Source organism: Pongo abelii, chromosome 2 (assembly GCF_028885655.2).
Source record: "Pongo abelii isolate AG06213 chromosome 2, NHGRI_mPonAbe1-v2.0_pri, whole genome shotgun sequence".
Taxonomy (NCBI): Eukaryota; Metazoa; Chordata; class Mammalia; order Primates; family Hominidae; genus Pongo; species Pongo abelii.
The window spans coordinates 71,663,928-71,686,296 of NC_085928.1; the positions used below are offsets into that span (position 1 = coordinate 71,663,928).

Genomic DNA, 22,369 nt, shown 5'->3' on the forward strand with positions numbered 1-22,369 from the left:
GATTATCCTAACTAGAAGCTTTGCTAAAGAATACTAACATGGAGTAGAAAGCAGCTGCTTTGAATTTAGCAGATACCGCTAAACAGAAAAGTGGATGCTGAACTATTAACTCAAATTTATATAAGATACTGTTATTCAGGTTATTAGGGTTAGATGCTATCAATTATTTTCTTTGTAGTGGTGGGGAATCTATCCCCATTAACTCGTCTGATCGTTTCTCAGCCCAGTCTGTTTCCTGAACACTTCATTGGAGTCATCTTGTGGAAGATGTTAGAAACTCAAAGAGATGTAATCTTTCTTATCCAGGTGTTTAGGGGAGAGAAAGGTGTGACCCTGTCAATATGGAGTAAATCTGGTTGCTGTCTAGAACTGTGAATGGAAGACTGTCTCTCCATATAGATCCTTCCACCTTTCTGGAAGAAGAGTGTCAGATAATTTTTTACAACTGACATTACTCTTTAGTAGAATGAGCTGTTTTTAAGAAAGGCATCATGCCAGTTTGGAGATGTTTTCAGCTACTAGTCAAGAGCTCATGATTCTGGCCACTGGCCACCTTTGCATAATTTCCATAAAGTAGGACATTTAAATAATTGAAATTTACTCAACTTTTAAAAATAGATTTGTGTGTACCTTGTTCTCCATACCTCAGGGACATAGTGTCCAAATGATTTCTTAACAAATTTAGTTCATTGGCTATGAGAAAGAATGGAGAAACATCACAGCAGTGAGCCAGAGAGATAAAGATATATGATGGGCCATGAGGAGATTAACAAAGTGAAAGAGGTAGAAGGAAAAGAGACTAAAGAGGAGGAAGGAGAAGCAGAGAGGAGGGGGCAACCCAAATGGTTTCTCACAACAACAACACATTTATCTTGAGATATTTGACCTTTTGTTAATAAGAACACTTAAAATTCCCCATAATATGAGTGGTAGTAGCTAACTCAGTACTTTCCCTCACCCCACATAGCCCAGGAAATAGTAAAAGCTCATATATAAAACAACACAATGAGAAGCAAAATGCCTAGGCATTTCCAAGCATTATCAGTCATTCAACCACCGGTTCATACTCCTATGGAAGTTGACAAACCTTCGGGGTTTCATATGTGACTAGGGTTTATTGCAGCATGCTTTCTGGAGCGCGGCAATTAACACATTAGGGGGGATTTTCTATGCCTGAGTGCCACACATTTGACCTCTGTTGATCTACTTATAAGTCGGTGTTTCTGTGCAGAGTTATGGTAATAGATGGCACTTTCAGAAAGGTAATTTCAAATCTTAACAAAGTACCAGAGCAGCAGCCTATTTTGGGATAGAAATCACTGGCCTATTATTATTCAAGTTCGCTTAGGGCCCTAGGCAATTTGAACCACCTGAGTAACCTTCCCAAATAGCCCATCTTCACAACCCACCAGGAACTTTGAGCTATTTCCAGTGTGATTTTCCCTGGCTCCCAGGCTGTCCTGATCCTGTTTGCTTTGCAGCAGTAAAAAAGATTCTGATTTTCTATTCTTCTGTTTCCTGACATGGCACAGAACAAATTATAATTAGGAAACCACCTGAGGGGAAGGTGACAATTCAGTTGTCAATTTTCACAGATAAATCCCATTTCTATCAACAGAAGCAAAGCAAGCCTCTCACCCTCAAAATAGACACTCAGGAGATGGTGTAGTTAGCTGGTTCACTGCCCTGAGAAGAAAAGCAGTTGCAAAGATGACAGCAACTACAACAGAAAATGTGAACAAAAAAGACAGCCCTCTCACTGTAAATATTTTTACTGCCAACAGGTCTCTAATATGGGTATAGAGTGATGTGAAACAGTCATTTTGCAAAATATCCCTTCTAAGGCTGATGAAAAGCTGTCACTTCACAATATGGAATGTAGCCCAACAGGGTACCCAGAGATAAATGAATGTAAGTGTTCAAAAGGTAGAAAATAAATAAATGTGCAGTTTGTTGTGAAAACGGATTAACTCAGAATGGATTAAGAAGACATTATAACCTTATCTTTAGTCATCTGGATGCAAGCTCTAAAAATTTGTTATGCAAAGGGATTTTTTTAAATCTCAGATTATTTTTTCCCCAAACAAGCAATCTTGATCTTATGCATACTCTATGAAAGACATATGAGGGGAGTGGGATGAAATCAGAAATAAGGAAAATGTTCTAAGTTTTGTTTTTGAGACTCATCTTGCTATGTTTCCGAAACTGGCCTCCATCTCTTGGGCTTAGGTGATCCTCCTGCCTCAGTCTATTGACTGAGATTAGCCTCCATGTGCAGCTAATAAAAAACTATTAGGCCGGGCATGGTGGCTCACGGCTGTAATCCCAGCACTTAGGAGGCCAAGAGAGGTGGAGCACTTGAGGTCAGTGAGTTTGAGACCAGCCTGGCCAACAAGGTGAAACCCCATATCTACTAAAAATACAAAACTTAGGTGGGCATGGTGGCGGGTGCCTGTAGTCCCAGCTACTCAGGAGACTGAGGCAGGAGAATCACTTGAACCCAGGTGGCGGAGGTTGCAGTGAGCTGAGATCCGCACCACTGCACTCCAGCCTGGGTAGCAGAATGAGACTCTTCCCCAAAAAAAAAAAAAAAAGAAACTATTAATCTTAGACTAGCTTAGACTAGCATAGTAACATTTCAGATGCAAAAGGCAACATTAGATGAGTATGTGGGACTGGAACATGGCTATATTTCATTAATGTTTTATATCATGAAATATAAGATATGAAATATATTATGAATATAAGACATTATATTTCATAATATCTCTTTCTTGGGTCCATTTTCTTTCCCTTTACAAAAAGTTCTCATTGTGATGGGGAAAAAGCCCTGGATAGAAGTAGGTCTATTAATAAATGACTGAATCACCTCTCTGTTAATAAGAAAAAAGTATCATTGTTCTAATCTGAGAAATTTCTTAAAAAGCTAAATTTTGTGTCTATCCTAGCAAAATAATGAATCTTCTATCAATTATTAGGAAACTTTATATTCTGGGTTTGCCAGGTTCCAAATCTGGTTTTCAATCATCCCCATCACCTAAGTGATATTTTCTATATCACTCTGGATATCACTCCAGGTTGGAGTGCAATGGTGCGATCTCAGTTCACTGCAACCTCCGCCTCCCAGGTTCAAGCGATTCTCCTGCCTCATCTTCCTGAGAATGTGGGATTACAAGCGTGAGCCACCATGCCTGTCTAATTTTTGTATTTTTAGTAGCTCTACTCTGTGAGATAAAAGGACCCGCTCTATCAATATGTTTAAATCTAAGCATGCTATGCTCCACATTTGAACTTTCCTGAAAATGGGATGTTTCTTCAACTAAAGTATTTTCAGAATCAGGGAGTACCATTATTGGTCAGAATATAGAATTCCTGATTTAATGTCTTTGGCTTTGGCTGTATCCTTTAAAAAAAAAAAACATAAAAATAAACATACCTGTTACAGTTCTATCAAAGATGATTCTGGATCACACCAAAGTCTAAGCAAGGTAAGGAATGTGAAGAAAGGGAAGAAAGAGACATAAAATTTCTAGACTAGAACAGGCACTAGATCAAGATAAAGGCAGGCTGGCAAGGGAACATAATTAGGCAAAGGACAAAATTTATTTTGAAAGGGGCAGAATTATATTGTTGTATATTCAAAATACAACTGAACACAATGGAGACCCCAAACTCAGGAGTGGAGAAGCAGCAGACCAAATTGATCTGCAGGTCAAGAAAGATTTTATCAATGAGGCAAAGTGAGAATTTGACACAAGCATATTTATATTGTTCTTTTAGAAGCATAGGCAAATCCAGGAAGCGTTGACCTCCAAGGCTGATGACAGAAATGTTTGAGAAGCCCCCACTGGAGTAAGTAGGGAGTGAGTTAGGAAGGTAATCTCTGATGTAGTGCATTCCTGAACAATGTATCCCACTTTTTTTTTTTTTTTTTCTGAGACAGAGCTTCAGTCTTGCCCAGGCTGGAGTACAGTGGGGCAATCTCAGTTCACTGCAACCTCCGCCTCCTGGGTTCAAGCGATTCTCCTGCCTCAACCTCCCGAATAGCTGGGATTACAAGCACGAGCCACTACACCCATCTAATTTTTGTATTTTTAGTAGAGACGGGGTTTCGCCACATTGGCCAGGTTGGTTTTGAACTCCTGACCTCAGGTGATCCACTCACCTCGGCCTCCCAAAGTGCTGGGATTATAGGCGTGAGCCACTGTGCCTGGCCCCACTTTCTTAAAAAGAGTGCACAGAAGCCAGTCAGGATGGGTGGCCAATTGCAAGCCACCATTCCAGTACTCTGACCTCCCCATCATTGGTCATCCTCATCAAGGCAGCTTAAAGACCTGCAGAACGCATTTAAACATTCTCAACACACATTACTGTGAAAATAAATAGAAGTGAATTTTAATGGAGAAAGGAAGAAATGAAAGGAGCAGAAGATGGATACATTATTTGCATGAATTGTGCATTTACCACTGACATGTTCAAAGATGAAATGTTTCTGATTATAGTGATTCTAATTTACCAATTTCACTGTAAGTAAGGGTGCATAATTTTCATATGTGTCTCAACAGGGAAAAGGAGACCTTTTCAAAAATTCTCAGGAATGCTTGTTTTATAGCTGCCAGGTTGTTCCCACCCTGATATTCAAGGTTAAATGGATTCCCCTCCCCACAATAAAGTGCCTGTTAAGAGCTTATTAGTTGCTTTCACCATTTGCTTTTTCTTAGACATAAAAGTGAACTATTCTTTTTGAAAAGTTATTTGTGTCTGATGGGAGGTATCTACCCCGACAGATGTTTGTTAAATAATATGTGCTGGATGCAGAAAATGTTCTTTTCCTATTTTCAACAATTTAAAATGTTAGCACTGAAATATCTTTTGCTAACAAGTATTTTCAAAGTAGAATAAAGTTAGGTAATTACTGTGTAGGTAAGTCAGCCAAATTTTTCAGAGCATTTTACCACCATTTTTTGCAAAAGAAAGTCAACCTGGTAAAAGCTACAGTTTTATACAATTAGTTCATACCATTTGAAGAGCTAATCATATTAAAACACAGATAAAAACATTTTAATTATTTTTTAATATTTTAGTAGTCATTTTATCTTTCAGAATTAGGGTTTATTAAAAAAATCTTTTTTTGACAACCTATAAATTTATTACATACAGTTCTCATTACATTTTCAATCATTATTTAATCTTCAAAATATATGTAATATATTCATTCTTAGGGCTTTTTACCTCTTTTGTCATGACAAATAGATACAGGTTTGGGGCAAAATGCAGTAAATACATCAGGATGCCTGCCAAGATGTCTGCAAATAGGCTGCTACCAGCCACCTTTCCAGCCAGGCACAGCCATAACTACAGGTGAACAACTGCTTATCAAGCTTAGGTTTGGTCACGGTCTTAGTCTATTTTCTGCTGCTATAACAGAACACCACAGACTGGGTAATTTATAAAGAAAAGAGATTTATTTGGTCCTCGGTTTTGGAGGCTGGAAAGTAACAGAGCACAGTGCCAGCATTTGGTCACGGCAACCCTTGGCAAAAGGATAGAAGGTGAAAGTGAGCATGTGAGACAGAGAGCATGAGCGGTGAACTCTCTTTTGTAATATGTTCTCATGATAACTAGCCCACTCCTTCCATAATGACTTTCACCCATTCACGAGAGCTCTGCTCTCATGGTCTAATCACCTCTTTTGAGGCCCCACCTTGCAATATGTTGTGTTGGGGATGAAGTTTCCAACACATGGATTTGGGGACCACATTCAAACCATAGCAGTCACTATGTATTGGCATTGTTTTCAGCTTTATCCATAAAATCCATCTCTGCTTCCTCATTGATATTTGCAGTATAGTAACTCCCAGTGGCTTTACACCTATAGATGTGTAATATATGTTCAGTTCTTCTTTGAGAATGAGTTAATCTTTCAATTAGACCAAGAGGGAGATAGAAAATAATCTAAATTAGGAGGAAGGGGGGATCATGTTGAAGCCTTGGTTGTAAGAATCTATGGTGGAATTTGGTTCTTGAATACATTAGAATGGGGCATAGGGTTCCATGAAGCATAGATAACTCATAATAACTTCAATAATATATTTATACATTCATTAACAAATTCATGTGGCATGTAAAGTACCATAAACACAATGCCTTACAATGAATAAACGGGATGGATGGATGGATGGATGGATGAATGGATGGATGGAAGGATGGCTGAAAAAACATCTCAGAGAATCTAAAAGCACAGCAAAAGTCAAATGGTTCTGCTTTCTATCAGAGAATATGGGACTAATGGTCAATTAGTCACTTCCTTTTAATGGAATCTGCTGTAGGAGGATACATTGAGTTCTTGGACCAACTTTAAATGAGTGTTCCTGGCAGTCACAGAAAGTTCTCATGATAATACTCTTTCATCTATAGTTCAACAAACAATTATTGAAATTTATACATGTCAAGAATCCTGCTAGGGCCGGAGGCACCATGATGGATAAGGAGATTATTGACTGGATTTGGAGAAAGAAGTTAGAAGAAAAAAAACCCACAATAATAAAGTGTGGTAAGTGATGGGATACAGGTAAGTGTAGGATGCTAGTGGGGACATGCATAAGCTGTGACAGAGCTTGGTGACAACTTAGGATTCCCTTTAACTTGAATTTCATAATTCCAACCCTTCTAACAAATAAAAACTATTCTCCAGAAAATTATAAAGTAAACTTGTTATGGTCTATGTGTTAAACTGTCTCCAGAGAGGCAGAATGTTATGAGGTTTTTAAAACTGTTATGGGTCAAACACTTTCTATCCAAGTAATTTAAGGATTTGTGATTTTTGTTGGTTTCACAAATGGAAAATGGCCTTTGATCCACATTTGTTATATAAAATGATTGCATATTTAAGGTAGAATATATTTTTGGCAATATATATATAACCATATGCAGGAAAATTTGGGTATAATCTTGTATAATTTGCTTATGGAGCTGATTATTACATAGATCTTACCATGTTCACAAGAAAGTATAAATGCTGATACAAAATGTTTTTGTATCTACCTAAGGGGATTATCATTTCTATAACAAGTTTATTGTTCAATCCTTCAGAAAACATTAAAATTGATATTGGCAGTACTTATGATAGAGAGTGGGTACCCCAAATTTTTCCAGCTTCTCACTCCCTAAAAATATTATGTAAATTAAGGTAGAGTTTCACAATTACATCTAGTGTAGATTTGGGACGCAGATTTTAGATATGCCAAACTTTAGTCTCCTATACATCTCTATTTTCCTGTACTTGACTAATAGGTTTTTACTTTTGTTTTAGGCTTTCTGGTACACGAATATTTCAGTCACTGTGTAAACCAGCTTTTTGTAATACTCAGGATTACCTCCTTTTTCTAATTTTCCTCCTGAAGACAAATGTCTCAAATGTCTTCAGTTTTCTTAATATTCTGAGACTTTTTGTGCTTGTTTATTTTATCTCTCAATCTCCTAGGATTTATTTGTAGGACTGTGAGAAAAAAAAAGTTATCATCTGCTACATTAATGAAAGATTGTCATCTCTAGAAAAACTAACAAGGAAAAGCCATATTAAATCAAAGCAAGACAAATACCATGCAAACACATATTACAACGGGAGGAAATGAGCTATGTAAATCAGAAGTGCCCATGATTTTGAAATATGAGCTGAAGTCATCTTCTAAGATATTGACCTGATTTTGTTCTACATTGAATAAACCAAATGCGAATTCATCTATAAAATAATCAACAGTGTTTGTGTATACATGCCTAATTTCCAATTCTAACTGGAACAGAGGAAGAGCTCACAGAAACAATTAGGTTAATCCTTTAATATACAGGATTTGACATAACGTGAGTTACTACAAGGAAATATCCAGTCCTAGATTATGAATGTTAGAGCACATTTCAAATAATTCATTCAAAGTACTCACTTTATAGCTCAAACATCAAATAATGATGAAAAGTGTCAAGTAATATATTTGAGAGTGTAATTGTTTTATGTTTGTTCTGCTAATGTTATCACAAGCACTTTGTGAGGTTTACAAAGCATATGGACTACGAATCTAGTCATGTATGTGAAATCTCAAGAAGGCATCATGAACTGCAATAACCTAGCAAGAATAGATCATTGATACCCAGCAGTATACAATTTCCAGTACAGCATGTTCAGTAAAATCATCATACACTTTTTTTTCAAGGAATCAGTTTTGAAAGGGCCCAGGGAGGTAAAAAGAAATTACAGACAAAAACCCGTCTCATAAAAATGTGAATGTATCATATGGGAAAACAATATTGAGGAATGTTTAATAAAATGTGGAAGCAAAAGCATACAGACTATTGGAATGCCAGAATAATCTGATTGGTCACACACGCACACACTCATAGTTTCTAAAAAGGGGTAAAACGTATAAAGGACAGAACAGAACTGGAAAATTTAACTGATTTTTAAAATGAGAATTCTGTAGGAAATTTGTTGCTACGCCTTAAACCCAAGAAATTAGAATGCTCCTACTTAATTAAAAAAGAGAAAATAGAGATTAATTATTATTTTAAGGCAAGTCAAGATATGCTTTATAAATGTCACACTTGCAAAATGTAAGTGTAACCACCTAAGTAGGACACAGTGTAAACTTGGAAAGATTTTGGAAGGTGAGGATATCGATGTTCTTGTGATTGAAAAAAACAAAACATAATAAAACCTCATTCAGTGTTTTGATTCTCAGTGTTTTCAGATCTAAAAAGACAAAAACATTCTGTAGGAAGTTTCCAAAGGCACTGGTCCATTGTCTTCTAAGATAACATCAAAACTATGTGAAAAGGGGTGATTTTTATCTCACTACTAGAAAGGAAGAATCAGATCAGTTTTTAATTACTTTCTCTGGCTCTTCTTTTTTTTTGGCAGAAATTGAAAAGATTGAGCCTCCAATTTTCAAATTAACCACATATAATGCTACTTTATGCTATATCAACAGCAAACTATTGTTTTCTGTAACTTTTCTTTAGAGGAAAGTACAAAGGACATACTAGATAAAATTGTATTCTTTCTCTAAAAAGGATTTTAGATAATGGTGAAGTTTCTTATTTTTTATTCATTTTTTCTATTTATACTTATTTATTTTGAGACAGGGTCTCATGTTGTTGCCCAGGCTGGAGGATAGTGGTATGACCACAGCTCACTATAGACTCGACCTCCCAGGCAAAAGGATCTTGCTACTTCAGCCTCCGGAGTAACTGGGACTACAGATGCATACGACCATGCCCAGCTAATTTTTATTTTTTATTTTTTGTAGAGACAGGGTGTCACTATGATACCCAGGCTGGTCTCTAGCTCCTGGGCTCAAGTGATCCTCCCACCTTGCCCTCCCAAAGTACTGGGATTACAGGCATAAGCCACCACACCCAGCCTTCTTATGGGTTTTTATAAATAATTATGCATAAGAAACATATTTTTCCCTTTGACAGAAATTGTTCTTCTATTTTTGTAACTCACAGTAATACTTCAGGAGTTTTTTGTATTCCATAAATAATTTTCTACAAGCCCCCCCTCCGCCCGCCCCCGGAACTTGATAAAAGATAAACCAAAATGGTCCTATAGATCTTTAGATGGCAAGAAACTGGGATTCTCATTTTATGAAGAAAACAAGGGAAGCATTCATTGCTGAGGAACTTCTATGAGCCTGGAATTTTGAGAAACATCATTTAATCTTTACCACAAATGTGTAAATAGTTACTACTGCCACATCTTACAATGATGACATGGAGGCCTCGATTGACTAAGGACTTGCTCAACTTCACATAGCCCATAAGGGTAGCATTCCAGATTTTAAATGAGGCTTTTTATCTGAACTGTCGTGTTCTTTCGTCTTTGCACTCTGAGATAACTGAATAACTGACTGGGAGAGCATGAGGATAACTGATGGTAGGCATTGGACTCAAGTGCAAGTCTTCTGATACCCAGGAGGGCCCCAGAGTCGGGATAGCTTAGACCACTTGATGCAGGAATCAAATGGCCCCTTCCAACTGGAGCACATTCTACAAGGAAAAGATGACTGCTTAAGTGATCCACAGTTTCAGAGATACACGTGGGTTAGTCTATGGGTTCCAAGGGAAAGAACAGAAGGTGAAAGTCTTGGTTTAGAATGTTGTGGAGGCCAAGGGCCTACTTAGGCAAGACTTGTATTATTTGCTCTTTTCAGATTCTTCAGAAAAGAAAGAGAAAGGAGAAAGATTGGGTATCTTGAATTGGACTTTTTTTCTTCAACATCTGACGCATGAGGTGGTGGAAATCTTAGTGCCAGGACACAACACAGCACCAGATTAAACAGCCTGGCTCTTTTCCTCACAAGGCTGCCATTGCGGGGTTTCCCATCTCCTCCACTCTTTGAGGACTGGAGTTTATTTTTCTGTGTATTCCTGGAGCTAACCCCGTTACCTGGCATGTGATGAAGTCAGTGCTTAACCCCAACACTTCCCAATCTACTCCGAATACTTTCATACACTTTCTCCTTTAAAGCACAAAATCAAATTGCCTGAATCAAAGTGTTATTCCCTAACTTGAGTTTAAGCTCTAATTGTATACATTAAGTGGTCAAATATTGCCAAGTAGAGCAAAGGATTCATTTCCTCAATCTATAGCAATTGAAACTTGAACACTGAGAGAGAATTCATTTAATGCCTGATCCCTTTCTCAAAACACACTAAAAAATATGAGTATTAAGCTGTGTGGATGAAGTTATTTTGCAACAAAATAAATCTCAAAATTTTTTAAAGGAAGAAATAAAATAGAGCAACATCTAAAAAGGGAAGGTTTAGATTTTGAGCAAAATCTTCATAGTACAATAACTATGGGAGAATTATTTTTTCATGGCACCATTCCAGTAATTTATTTTGCTTGGTACAGAACCTGTTGCCTTCTTATAACAGTAAAGTAATCATATGTTTTTTTTTTACAAATATAATAACAGTACACTTTTTAAATAAGGGCATAGGTAGAGACAGACAGTATGTGACTGTGGTGAGGGACTGAAGCCCCAGAGGCAAACCACTTGGATGAAAATGTGTGACTTTCCCACTGATCAGCCAGATTTCTCTGGGCCTCAGTTTCCTCATCTGTGGGCATAATGACAGATGGTGGGCATAATGACAGATGGTTTTATATATTCAATATGCAAATAGAAATGTCTACAATGGTGCTTGAAAATAATAAACTTGGATCCATTTAGCTGCACCTCAGTTGTTATAATTCACGATTTTCAACTTACGGTAAAACTAGTAATGCCTGGAGAGAAATGGCATTAGACAATTGTTTCTGTGGTCACCAAGCCTAATAACTACCAACTCTCAAAGGAAGAAATTATTTTTGCCACCATCACTAGACTCTGTTGGTACAGTCTGAGTATTCCCGTCCAACACAACAGGTATGCACCCCTGAAATATGCTGATAATGAATCCAGGAAAACAAACCTTCCAATTTGGAGCATCTTCCTTGTAAAGTTTGCAGTTTTATTGCCAGGGTCTTTGCATAAGAGCCATCTGGAAGAATCTAAGTATTGAGAGTGGCAGCAATGAGACATCTGAAAGTCGATGTCTATAAAAGGTAATTTTCTGGTCCTTGTTTTGTACCCAAATGCAGTACTGCCAGGTTGTTGATTTGTGAAAGCTAGACTGTTCTAGGAGGATGAAAGATTCATTTCAACCCTCTGACACATATACACTTATTGATTCAGGCTCTGTCTTACCAAATCTTCTATTTGTACAGAATAATCAGGAATTAATCTGGAATAATGCTTCGCCTTCCCTTCTAGGCCCTCTCCATGATTAGTGAGGGCAGGCATCATTTAATTAGATGATCTGAGTGACACTATTACAGCTACCTGTCCTGAATGACTTCCCATAGAAGTCTCCAGGGAAGACTAACATTTGTAGTAGATTAGCCCTTCCCTTGATTTGGAAAGCAGAGATGGAGTTATCATCCATCAGCCTTTTATAGACCTTAACTTGAGAAAAAGGCTCTTGTCAATATTTTTATAGAATCTATCTGTATATCTATCTCATTGGCAGGAGCAGCAAGGAGATACTGGCACAGCAACACAGGAAAAGGGGGATTTGAGAAAGAAATTAGCACTTTAGAGCACCTAGGATTTTTTCAGGTGCTTGACATATGCTATTTTGCATCTTCCTGGGACAACTTCAGCAAGTCTGTTATCACTAGCAAATAGAAGCTAAGAAAATTGAACACAGAAGCAGAGTGAGTTTAAGCAGATGAAGAACCAACATTGTCCTAAAGTTTGTACTTGTTAAAATATAGCATTATGGTTCAGATCATGTGCTCTGGAATCTAAAATCATTAGATTTAAGTCATCTCTTACCCAAGTATTTAGCCATCTGAACTTAGATAAGTGGCATAGCTTCTCTGTGACTTAGAATACATATCTGTGGATTGAAGTGAAAAGACTGAATCACAGAATAGCAAAAATGACACATGAAAATCATCTTCATTCAGTGATTGGCACACAGCAAGTTTTTGTCAAATAGTGGCTTTCACTGCCTCATCCAAGCTCCTTCTCATGAGGGCCACTTGCAGAGGAGCAAGGGGTGATAGCATGCCATGCTGCCACCAGCAGAGGGAAAAACATGGGGTGGGCAGCAGGGATGATCTCCAATTGTTCCTGAGATCAGCAATGAAAGGAAAACACCACAAAACTCGTCATTAGAAACTGGAAAAACTTGGTCCAAACCTGTTTCTGACTTTTACTCCAGACCTACTATGTTATACTCCCAATTTATTCTAATTAGCTATGTACTCCAAGCTTTCCAAAAGTGCAGCATTTGGATAGTGCTAAGAAACACAAGTTCTGTGGTGATTTCAACAGAACCAGGTACGTAGGGGATAAAAGTTTTCTCAATTGGACCTCTGCGTTTATTTTAAAGCAGCAGATTAATTAGCTTTATTGATCCTTTTTGTGGCTGTATTAGAGGAAATAGGAGACTGCATTTTCTAGATGTGCATGTTTAATCTTTAGTGAATTTTATGTATTAAAAAATGTATTCTGTTGTTTTAGAACAAAGCTCCTCAGTTTATCAGGGGGTCACCAGAGGTGAATGTATAAACCAGAGTTAAATAATTGGAGAATAGACTTTAGTGGAATGTTGACTGTATTTTATAATGATTATTATTTTTAACAAAGTAGGCTTTGAAGTAAGGTATGTAAAGGGACTGAGCATCTTCAGAATGGGTTGCATTTGTGTAATAACCTCATTGCTCATTAAACCATTACAATGTTAAGTAGCCCGACAGCAAGTTCCACTTATAGTAAGTACGTGCTATTGTTCATATCTGCACTAGAGTAACCCAAGGATTATAAAAGTCATTGAACTTACACATTTTCCCCAAAATGTTAAGCTGTATTTCCATTACGTCACACATCTTTACTTGCCATGACACAGCTGATTTTAAAAATTTCAGTATCTATTATCTGAGAGGCAATATGCATAGTAGCTGTATTTAGGGCATTTGAAATCAGATAAATATCTGTTCAAAATCTAACTCTGTCATTGAAGTCCCGTGTCATCTTTGAAAACTTACTTAATCTATAAAATGAGATAATTTATAGAGATGTTACCACTAAAAATAATACAAGTAAATCACTTATCAGTATACCAGATGCAGACTAAATACTCAAATGAAAATTGCTATTTTCACTTTGGCCATAGAAAACCATACTGTTGAGGGCTTGCACCAGAATTCTGGTGATGGCCCATGAGTTGGGAGTGGAGACAGATACCGTATTTCATCACATCTTATACCATCTACTAATCAGATGTACCATTATTTAATATGCCATGAAGAACAACAATGACAAAACACAAAAATAAAAAACACTGCAAATATAAATTTGTCCAAAGCCACAGAACGGGCAACACCAAGAGTGAACCCTAAAATAAACTATGAACTCTGGGTGACGGTGATGTGTCATTGTAGGTTCATCAAGAGTCATGCCTGTAATCCCAGCACTTTGGGATGCCCAGGCAAGAGAATTAATTGAGCCTAGGAGTTGGAGACCAGCCTGGGCAATATGTTGAAACCTTGTTTCTAGAAAAAATAATACATTGGAACAAATGTACCACCGAGGTGCAGGATGTAGATAAGGAAGGAGACTGTGTATTTGTTGAAGCAGGGGAACTATGAGAATTCTCTGTACTTTCTGCTCAATTTTTCTGTGAATCTAAACGTGCTCTAAAACAAAATATTAATAAAAATAAAATAAAGTCACTGTAATTAAACTATGACAATGCATTCTTACCACTTAGAATTGTTTCGTACATATTTTTTAATTTTTTTCATGTATTTTGAAAGAAACATTTCAAGTACACAATGATTTTTAAGTGTGTTTTATAGTGTTAAAAAAAATCAGTAATGGTATTCCTAAAACTTCATCACATTCAGGACCCAGCTCTTCTCAATCACTTTTTTTCCCTTGGAATCATCAGTCTATGTTTCATTACTTTTCTGCAGAGTTTTCATCTAAGCTCATTTTGAAAAGTTTGATGCTAGTGCTGTCTAACCTGAACCAACTCAGTTTTGTTTCTTTCTCTATGGAGTCACAGGCTGCTGAGAGTGAAGGAGCTTCTGTTCAAAGTTAACAGGAGGTGGTATTCCTATTGTTTGATGTGTGGCCAATACACCTGCTGAATCAGTCATACTAGTCACTCATGACCTTGAAATTCCTTTCTTCTATTCTGAGGGACAGGAAAATTTCTCCTGAAGCTGGTAGCGCAGCTTGGCACATGGCATCAATACATTTACCACTAGTCATGCACATGGCTTAATTGAAGTGATGACAGTCATGGCCATGATCGAGTGCAAGCCAAGTGAGGACAAAAACAACTGAGTGGGGGCTGCCACACACCAGGCTGATGGCACACCAGGCTGATCAGCATCCATCGCAAGATAATTCTCAAAGTCAGAGATATAAAAATGTGAAGCAAATGCATTTTAAGAATCATAAGGCCAGGCGCAGTGGCTCATGCCTGTAATCCCAGCACTTTGGGAGGCTGAAGCAGGCAGATCACAAGGTCAGGAGATCGAGACCATCCTAGCTAACATGGTGAAACCCCATCTCTACTAAAAATACAAAAAATTAGCCAAGCATGGTGGCACACGCCTGTAGTCCCAGCTACTCGGGAGGCTGAGGCAGGAGAATCGCTTGAACCTGGGAGGTAGAGGTTGCAGTGAGCCGAGATCGTGCCACTGCACTCCAGCCTGGGTGACAGAGTGAGACTCTGTCTCAAAAAAAAAAAAAAAAATCATAAAATATGAAAACTCAATCGACTAATTATTAAGGAAAAACATACCCTCTCTCATAAAAATAGCTAACCAGGTCCCTTCTGCTAGGAATTCATGAATTAACTGCATAACCCCTGCTTTCTTTGAGAGGTGATCTTTGCCACATGTAGTGTTAACAGCTCTGAAAAATCTCCTGCCTTTTGCACTTCTGCCAACTTAAATTCCAACTTCATCAATTATTGCCTTTTGCCAAAATAATGGGCAGCTGAGGAATATAATTTTCAAAGATAGTCAATCTCAGGCTTAATTTTAAAAGGCCCTGAAATGGGATTCTCTGGGGGTCGGGGGTTGCTGGTAATATATTCTTCTTCTTGATTCAGATGTTGGTTACATAGGTATGTTCACTTTGGAGAAAAAGAAATGAGGCTATGTACAAATCTTAAGTTTACATAGAAATGATTTTTTCCCAAAATGAAGACAACCATGTAGCTAAGCTGTGATACATGTACTTTACTGCATGCATACTATGTAATTCATTTAATAGTTAAAAATAAAATGTGAAGAAAATGCAGTTGAAAACAAACGGCAATAATCAAATAATGAGTTTATCCAATTATCCTATGTTTTAATCATAGATAGAGTCACAGCTCAAGTTATTCTTCCAGCTGAACCTCTGCTCCTCAGAAACAGTCAGTTGGAGGCAAGACCATCTCTTAACGAATTATGCTAGAAATGGGTTCCTGATGCTTTCTTCCATTCTTCTGCCTCTTCATAATTTGAATCAAATACTAAGACTTACTGATTTTACTTCCTAAATGCTTCTTGACTTGGTCCTCTTACATGTACTCCTAGTACCAGGCCCTCACAAATCCTTATCTGGACCTCTGCAATATACCATTAAGAACGATGCTGGCCTCTAGCCATGCCTACTTTCAATTCATTTTTTCACCATGTATATCCTAAAGTAACCAATTCAAATGCATGTAAGGCCATGTGTCATCCTGCTTAACATCCTAATTTAGGAATCCATCTTCGTGGCAGGCTCTGCACCTGAGTATGGACATACCAGCACCTTCCGTGAGGGGTTATGATCAACCCCTGCAGCCTATCTCTCATCACTTCCCGCTTCAGGGTTTAAACTCTGACACCTGTGATTGACCCCACATCAGTCCATTTCTCCATTCTGTGTCTCTGTCCAAGTTGTTTTAATGACTTGAAACACAGCTCTTTCCCTTGTTCTATACCATCTCTCCTTCGCCCTCCACCCATCCAGTCTTCCCCTGGCTCACAACTTGTACTTCAACTTGTACCTCAGACATCATCTTCTGAAACAATCTTTCCAGGACTCCCCGCATACATGCTGTGTTGAACGTTCCTCATCTGTGTTCATCTGCTTGGTATACACGCCTCCACTGCAGATCTTGTCAGACCTTGATGTTGCTAATTTACACATTCTTCTCCCCTCCCAGACCACTCATCATATATTTCTCTATGCTTTATCCATTCTGACCCTTTCAACCTAGCATCTGGAACTTAGTAGGTAATCCATTAAAGTTTTATGAATGGAAATGAATGCCAAAGGACTCGGAATGGGAAGGCACCTCTAGCAAGAAAATTCTATATATATAATTTTGTGTGTGTGTGTGTGTGTGTCTGTGTGTGTGTGTGACAGAGTATCGCTCTCTTGCCTAGGTTGGAGTACAGCGGCACAATCTTGGCTCACTGCAATCTCCACCTCTGAGATTCAAGTGATTCTCCTGTCTCAGCCTCCCGAGTAGCTGGGATTACTAGCCATCACGCCTAGCTAGTTCTTTTATTTTTAGTAGAAATGGGGTTTCACCATGTTGGCCAGGCTGGTCTTAAACTCCTGACCTCAAGTGATACGCCCACCTTGGCCTCCCAAAGTGCTTGGATTACTGGCATGAGCCATGGTGCCTGGCCTGAATCAGTATTATATTTTACATTATAGCCTCCTATAAGGAAAGGTACATAATCAATGTTTATATAATGTGATTGGGTTGGACATCTGGCATTAAAGGCTTTAAGAAGTTTTCACAGAAATTAAAACCTCTTGAAGATTTAGGTGGTATATTAAATCACTTGGCTACTAAATGATTTTCCATAGTAGGTAGATTGAAGTTTTACATATTCAGTTTTTAAAATAAATAATGAAATTGTATTTTGAGGCAAAATTTCATGTTATATATATTTTTTAAAGTGTTATTTATAGTTAGAAATGTACTGAAGTACATTGGTAGGTTAAAATGGTTTGGCTTTGATTTGTGTTCATCTAATTTAAGGGAAGCTAAACATATTTAATTTAAAAATACAAGATTAAAACATATAAAAACAAAAATCAATTCTAGATGAGAAGATTGGATTTATGACAGAATCATGAACATACTCTTCACAACAACGGATATAATAGAGAAATTGTAATAATTACTTGCAATGGTATTGCTGTTCTCTAAATTGGTATTACCTGCACATAATTTAAAAAAAAGAAATATACAGATGGAAATTTTCTTTTACTGGCAAGTGAATTGATTCATTTGATATCATCTTTTATTTTTAGCACATAGAATTCACTATAGCGGATGAAATGAAAAGGAGTCCAACTTCTTCTATGCTGAACTGGAACAATGGAGGAAAATGCTAGAGAATCTCCTAATTAAGCCGTACCATTTGGTGCTATCATTTACCCTTTCCTGGACAGTAAGTCTACTGGCAATGATTACTTTTCCTACAGGTATCACATGTCTTAGCACAAAATAGCAAAGGGTAAAAATGGTGAGAATTAACTTAAGCCCATACTGTGGACAATGGATTGGTAGGGTGGAGGGTGGAGCATAAAACATTTGTCAGAGTTGACATAGAGTTTGGTAAAAGCTATAGTCTTATAGCAACATTAAAATAACCTGTAAAAATTAAAACAAAGACTAATCTTTTGGCTTCTGATTCTTTTTATACTTATTTATCTTTGTAGTTTTTCTTGATGATCAAATTCACAATACCCTCTTCCTTGAATTCAACCTTTCATCTGAGTTCTGGTTCCAATTAGACATAATGATCAACCAAAAAATGAACTAAACTGTATCTCAGCTAAAACAAAAGGAATGAGGGAAAAGAAGGAGTGTATCTTTCTTCTCATTTCATATCAGCCTCTTTTATGCTCAGCACTCGGCCATGGACACTTCCCTGAGGATTCTGTTTACTCAGATTTTCATTACTTACTCCATCCCGAAAGAATTCTCTAAATTAAGAAAAAATAAATAAAAACTTAACATTACTCTGCGAAAAAATACATTTTGAAACCTCCAGTTGCATGCTATCTCTGAGACATACCTGCTCATAAATCCTGCTGGTATGTTGAATCTTATCACACAGGAGAAAACTGGAAACTTTATCTGCACTGGAACCAAGCACCTCTATGACTGCAACCTTCTTCTGCAAAAACCACCCCTGGTTGTTTCTTTCACATAAGTGGTCTTTTTGTATGTTATGTGATTTATTATTTTGGCTTTCATGGGTTGACCCAGGAGGCTACTTACTTGCCCGAAGTAGCTGTCAGCAACCAGTGGCCTCTAATCAGGTGTGGTGTAAGATGTCAAATGAGAAGGTCCGTAATGAATGGGGACTGACTGAACCATTCTTTCTCTCGCGCGGTCTTGAACGTGAGACACAGAGAAAAGACTGTACGATGACAGAGCAGCAGAAAACTCAAGAGGGCAAGAATCAAAGAGAAAAGCAGCAAATAAAAATGGCTGAGTCCAAGGTACTGTGAAGTCACAGTTGAAGCAAGCACCTGCTTTTAAGGAAATACAAGATCACTGATTCTTCAGAGCCATGGTAGTGGACCTGTGTTCAATAACAAGTCAGTACCATTCCAATTCTCCACAAAGCCTGTCCATACATGTGCCCAGACTCTTTCATCATCCATCTTGCCTAAGGCCACGCAACCACATAACTTCTTCTTGCAATCAGACAGAACCTAACACAGTTCCCTCACATGGAGGCCGATGTTCATTTTGACTCTGAAATATATAATGTAGAAGGCTCTATGGTTTGTTGAATACTTGAATACTCTATCGTGCAGCACTTACTTATGAAGTTAAATGATCTCCAATCATAGCACAGACACCATTTTCACTAAAAATGGCATAATGTAGGCAAACAACCCCATTGCTTGGTACAGTGAATTACAGTTAGTACTACTCTGTAAAGGCTCACATATTTCCCTTTTCTACTTACACTCAAACTGCTGCTCTCTCTCCCCATCTTGCTTTTACTCTCAAACATTTTATGAATGCTCAAACATCTGCCTGTCTCTTTTTTCGTCTTTTTTTCCAGTTCTCTGAAATTGGGTCTTTGGCAATGTCCTACCTCTTAAACCAGGATACTAAAAGGCCAAGTAACTTCTAATTAACAAATCTAATTTTCCTTTCTTTAGTTTCCATCTTACCTGACCTTTATGTAGCATGGTAAAAATGACTACCCTTTCTTCTCTAAAGCTCTTTAAATAACAGTTAACTTCTTGAAAAACACCTCTTGTCAATCTATTTTTAATCAAGTACATTATGAACTAAACTTTACCAGCAACTAATTTTACAGGTGTCTCTTCTTGAAATATAGATCCTCAAAACCACTTGCTCTACTGGAACTTTTATCCCAGCATCTGTTTTGTAATATTTAGTTGTGATCAGCGCTATTTTACTTTGTGATTTTCCAGGGTTGGATTCCGCTGGGGCTAATGTCCCATCTGGTACACATCTTTGTTATATTACTCATAGAAAAGTACATGGTAATTGTCAACTTTGTGATTCTTAAGAAGATTCCCACTTAAAGAATGTTCATCCATATAATAGATTTATGGGACAGGACCACTTGAGAAAACCAGTCTAGACTTTACTGTAGAACGTATTACATAAATATCCACTCAGCAAACATTTATTGGGCTCCTACTAGGCATCAGGCACCTATCTAACTGGAAAAATAAACTAGACTGTATACTCCAGAGGTGAACAGAAACCATGCATGTCTGTTTTGCTCTCCACTGTTTTCCCAAGGCTTGGCCAAGTATCTCAATCCTAATGAGTGCTCAGTAACAGTCTGTTGGATGAAAGAAAATAAATGCTACATGTTTTGAGTCTTTCCTAGCCTGTCAATCTCAAGTCAGGCTATCCTGTCCCTCACGTATCATAGCCCCCTAGGTTTTTTTTTGTTTTATTATTATTATTATTATTATACTTTAGGCTCTATGGTACATGTGCGCAACGTGCAGGTAAGTTATATATGTATACATGTGCCATGCTGGTGCGCTGCACCCACCAACTCGTCATCTAGCATTAGGTATATCTCCCAATGCTATCCCTCCCCCCTCCCCCCACCCCACAACAGTCCCTGAAGTGTGATGTTCCCCTTCCTGTGTCCATGTGTTCTCATTGTTCAATTCCCACCTATGAGTGAGAATATGCGGTGTTTGGTTTTTTGTTCTTGCGATAGTTTACTGAGAATGATGATTTCCAATTTCATCCATGTCCCTACAAAAGACATGAACTCATCATTTTTTATGGCTGCATAGTATTCCATGGTGTATATGTGCCACATTTTCTTAATCCAGTCTATCATTGTTGGACATTTGGGTTGGTTCCAAGTCTTTGCTATTGTGAATAATGCCACAGTAAACATATGTGTGCATGTGTCTTTATAGCAGCATGATTTATAGTCCTTTGGGTATATACCCAGTAATGGGATGGCTGGGTCAAATGGAATTTCTAGTTCTAGATCCCTGAGGAATCGCCACACTGACTTCCACAAGGGTTGAACTAGTTTACAGTCCCACCAACAGTGTCAAAGTGTTCCTATTTCTCCACATTCTCTCCAGCACCTGTTGTTTCCTGACTTTTTAATGATTGCCGTTCTAACTGGTGTGAGATGGTATCTCATTGTGGTTTTGATTTGCATTTCTCTGATGGCCAGTGATGATGAGCATTTTTTCATGTGTTTTTTTTTGGCTGCATAAATGTCTTCTTTTGAGAAGTGTCTGTTCATATCCTTTGCCCACTTTTTGATGGGGTTGTTTGTTTTTTTCTTGTAAATTTGTTGGAGTTCATTGTAGATTCTGGATATTAGTCCTTTGTCAGATGAGTAGGTTGCAAAAATTTTCTCCCATTTTGTAGGTTGCCTGTTCACTCTGATGGTAGTTTCCTTTGCTGTGCAGAAGCTCTTTAGTTTAATTAGATCCCATTTGTCAATTTTGGCTTTTGTTGCCATTGCTTTTGGTGTTTTCGACATGAAGTCCTTGCCCATGCCTATGTCCTGAATGGTAATGCCTAGGTTTTCTTCTAGGGTTTTTATGGTTTTAGGTCTAACATTTAAGTCTTTAATCCATCTTGAATTGATTTTTGTATAAGGTGTAAGGAAGGGATCCAGTTTCAGCTTTCTCCATATGGCTAGCCAGTTTTCCCAGCACCATTTATTAAATAGGGAATCCTTTCCCCATTTCTTGTTTTTCTCAGGTTTGTCAAAGATCAGATAGTTGTAGATATGTGGCATTATTTCTGACGGCTCTGTTCTGTTCCATTGATCTATATCTCTGTTTTGGTACCAGTACCATGCTGTTTTGGTTACTGTAGCCTTGTAGTATAGTTTGAAGTCAGGTAGTGTGATGCCTCCAGCTTTGTTCTTTTGGCTTAGGATTGACTTGGCGATGCGGGCTCTTTTTTGGTTCCATATGAACTTTAAAGTAGTTTTTTCCAATTCTGTGAAGAAAGTCATTGGTAACTTGATGGGGATGGCATTGAATCTGTAAATTACCTTGGGAAGGATGGCCATTTTCATGATGTTGATTCTTCCTACCCACGAGCATGGAATGTTCTTCCATTTGTTTGTATCCTCTTTTCCAGCAGAGTGGCGCAGCGGAAGCCCCCTAGGTTTTATGTGAGTTTAAAAAGGTATCTTTTTTCTAAGTCAGTATCTTACAATGTTTTGATTTGGTCATCATTATATCGCTAGCATACCACCTGGCACAGCACTATGCACTCAATACATTTGTGTAGTGAATGGCATGATTTA

The 22,369-nt window shown here is 37.8% G+C and overlaps 1 protein-coding gene across 4 annotated transcripts in view; it reads right to left on the reverse strand.

Moving 5' to 3' along the window:
- Window positions 1–22,369, reverse strand: part of GRM7 (glutamate metabotropic receptor 7) — an 884,465-nt gene that overhangs the window by 615,284 nt on the left and 246,812 nt on the right.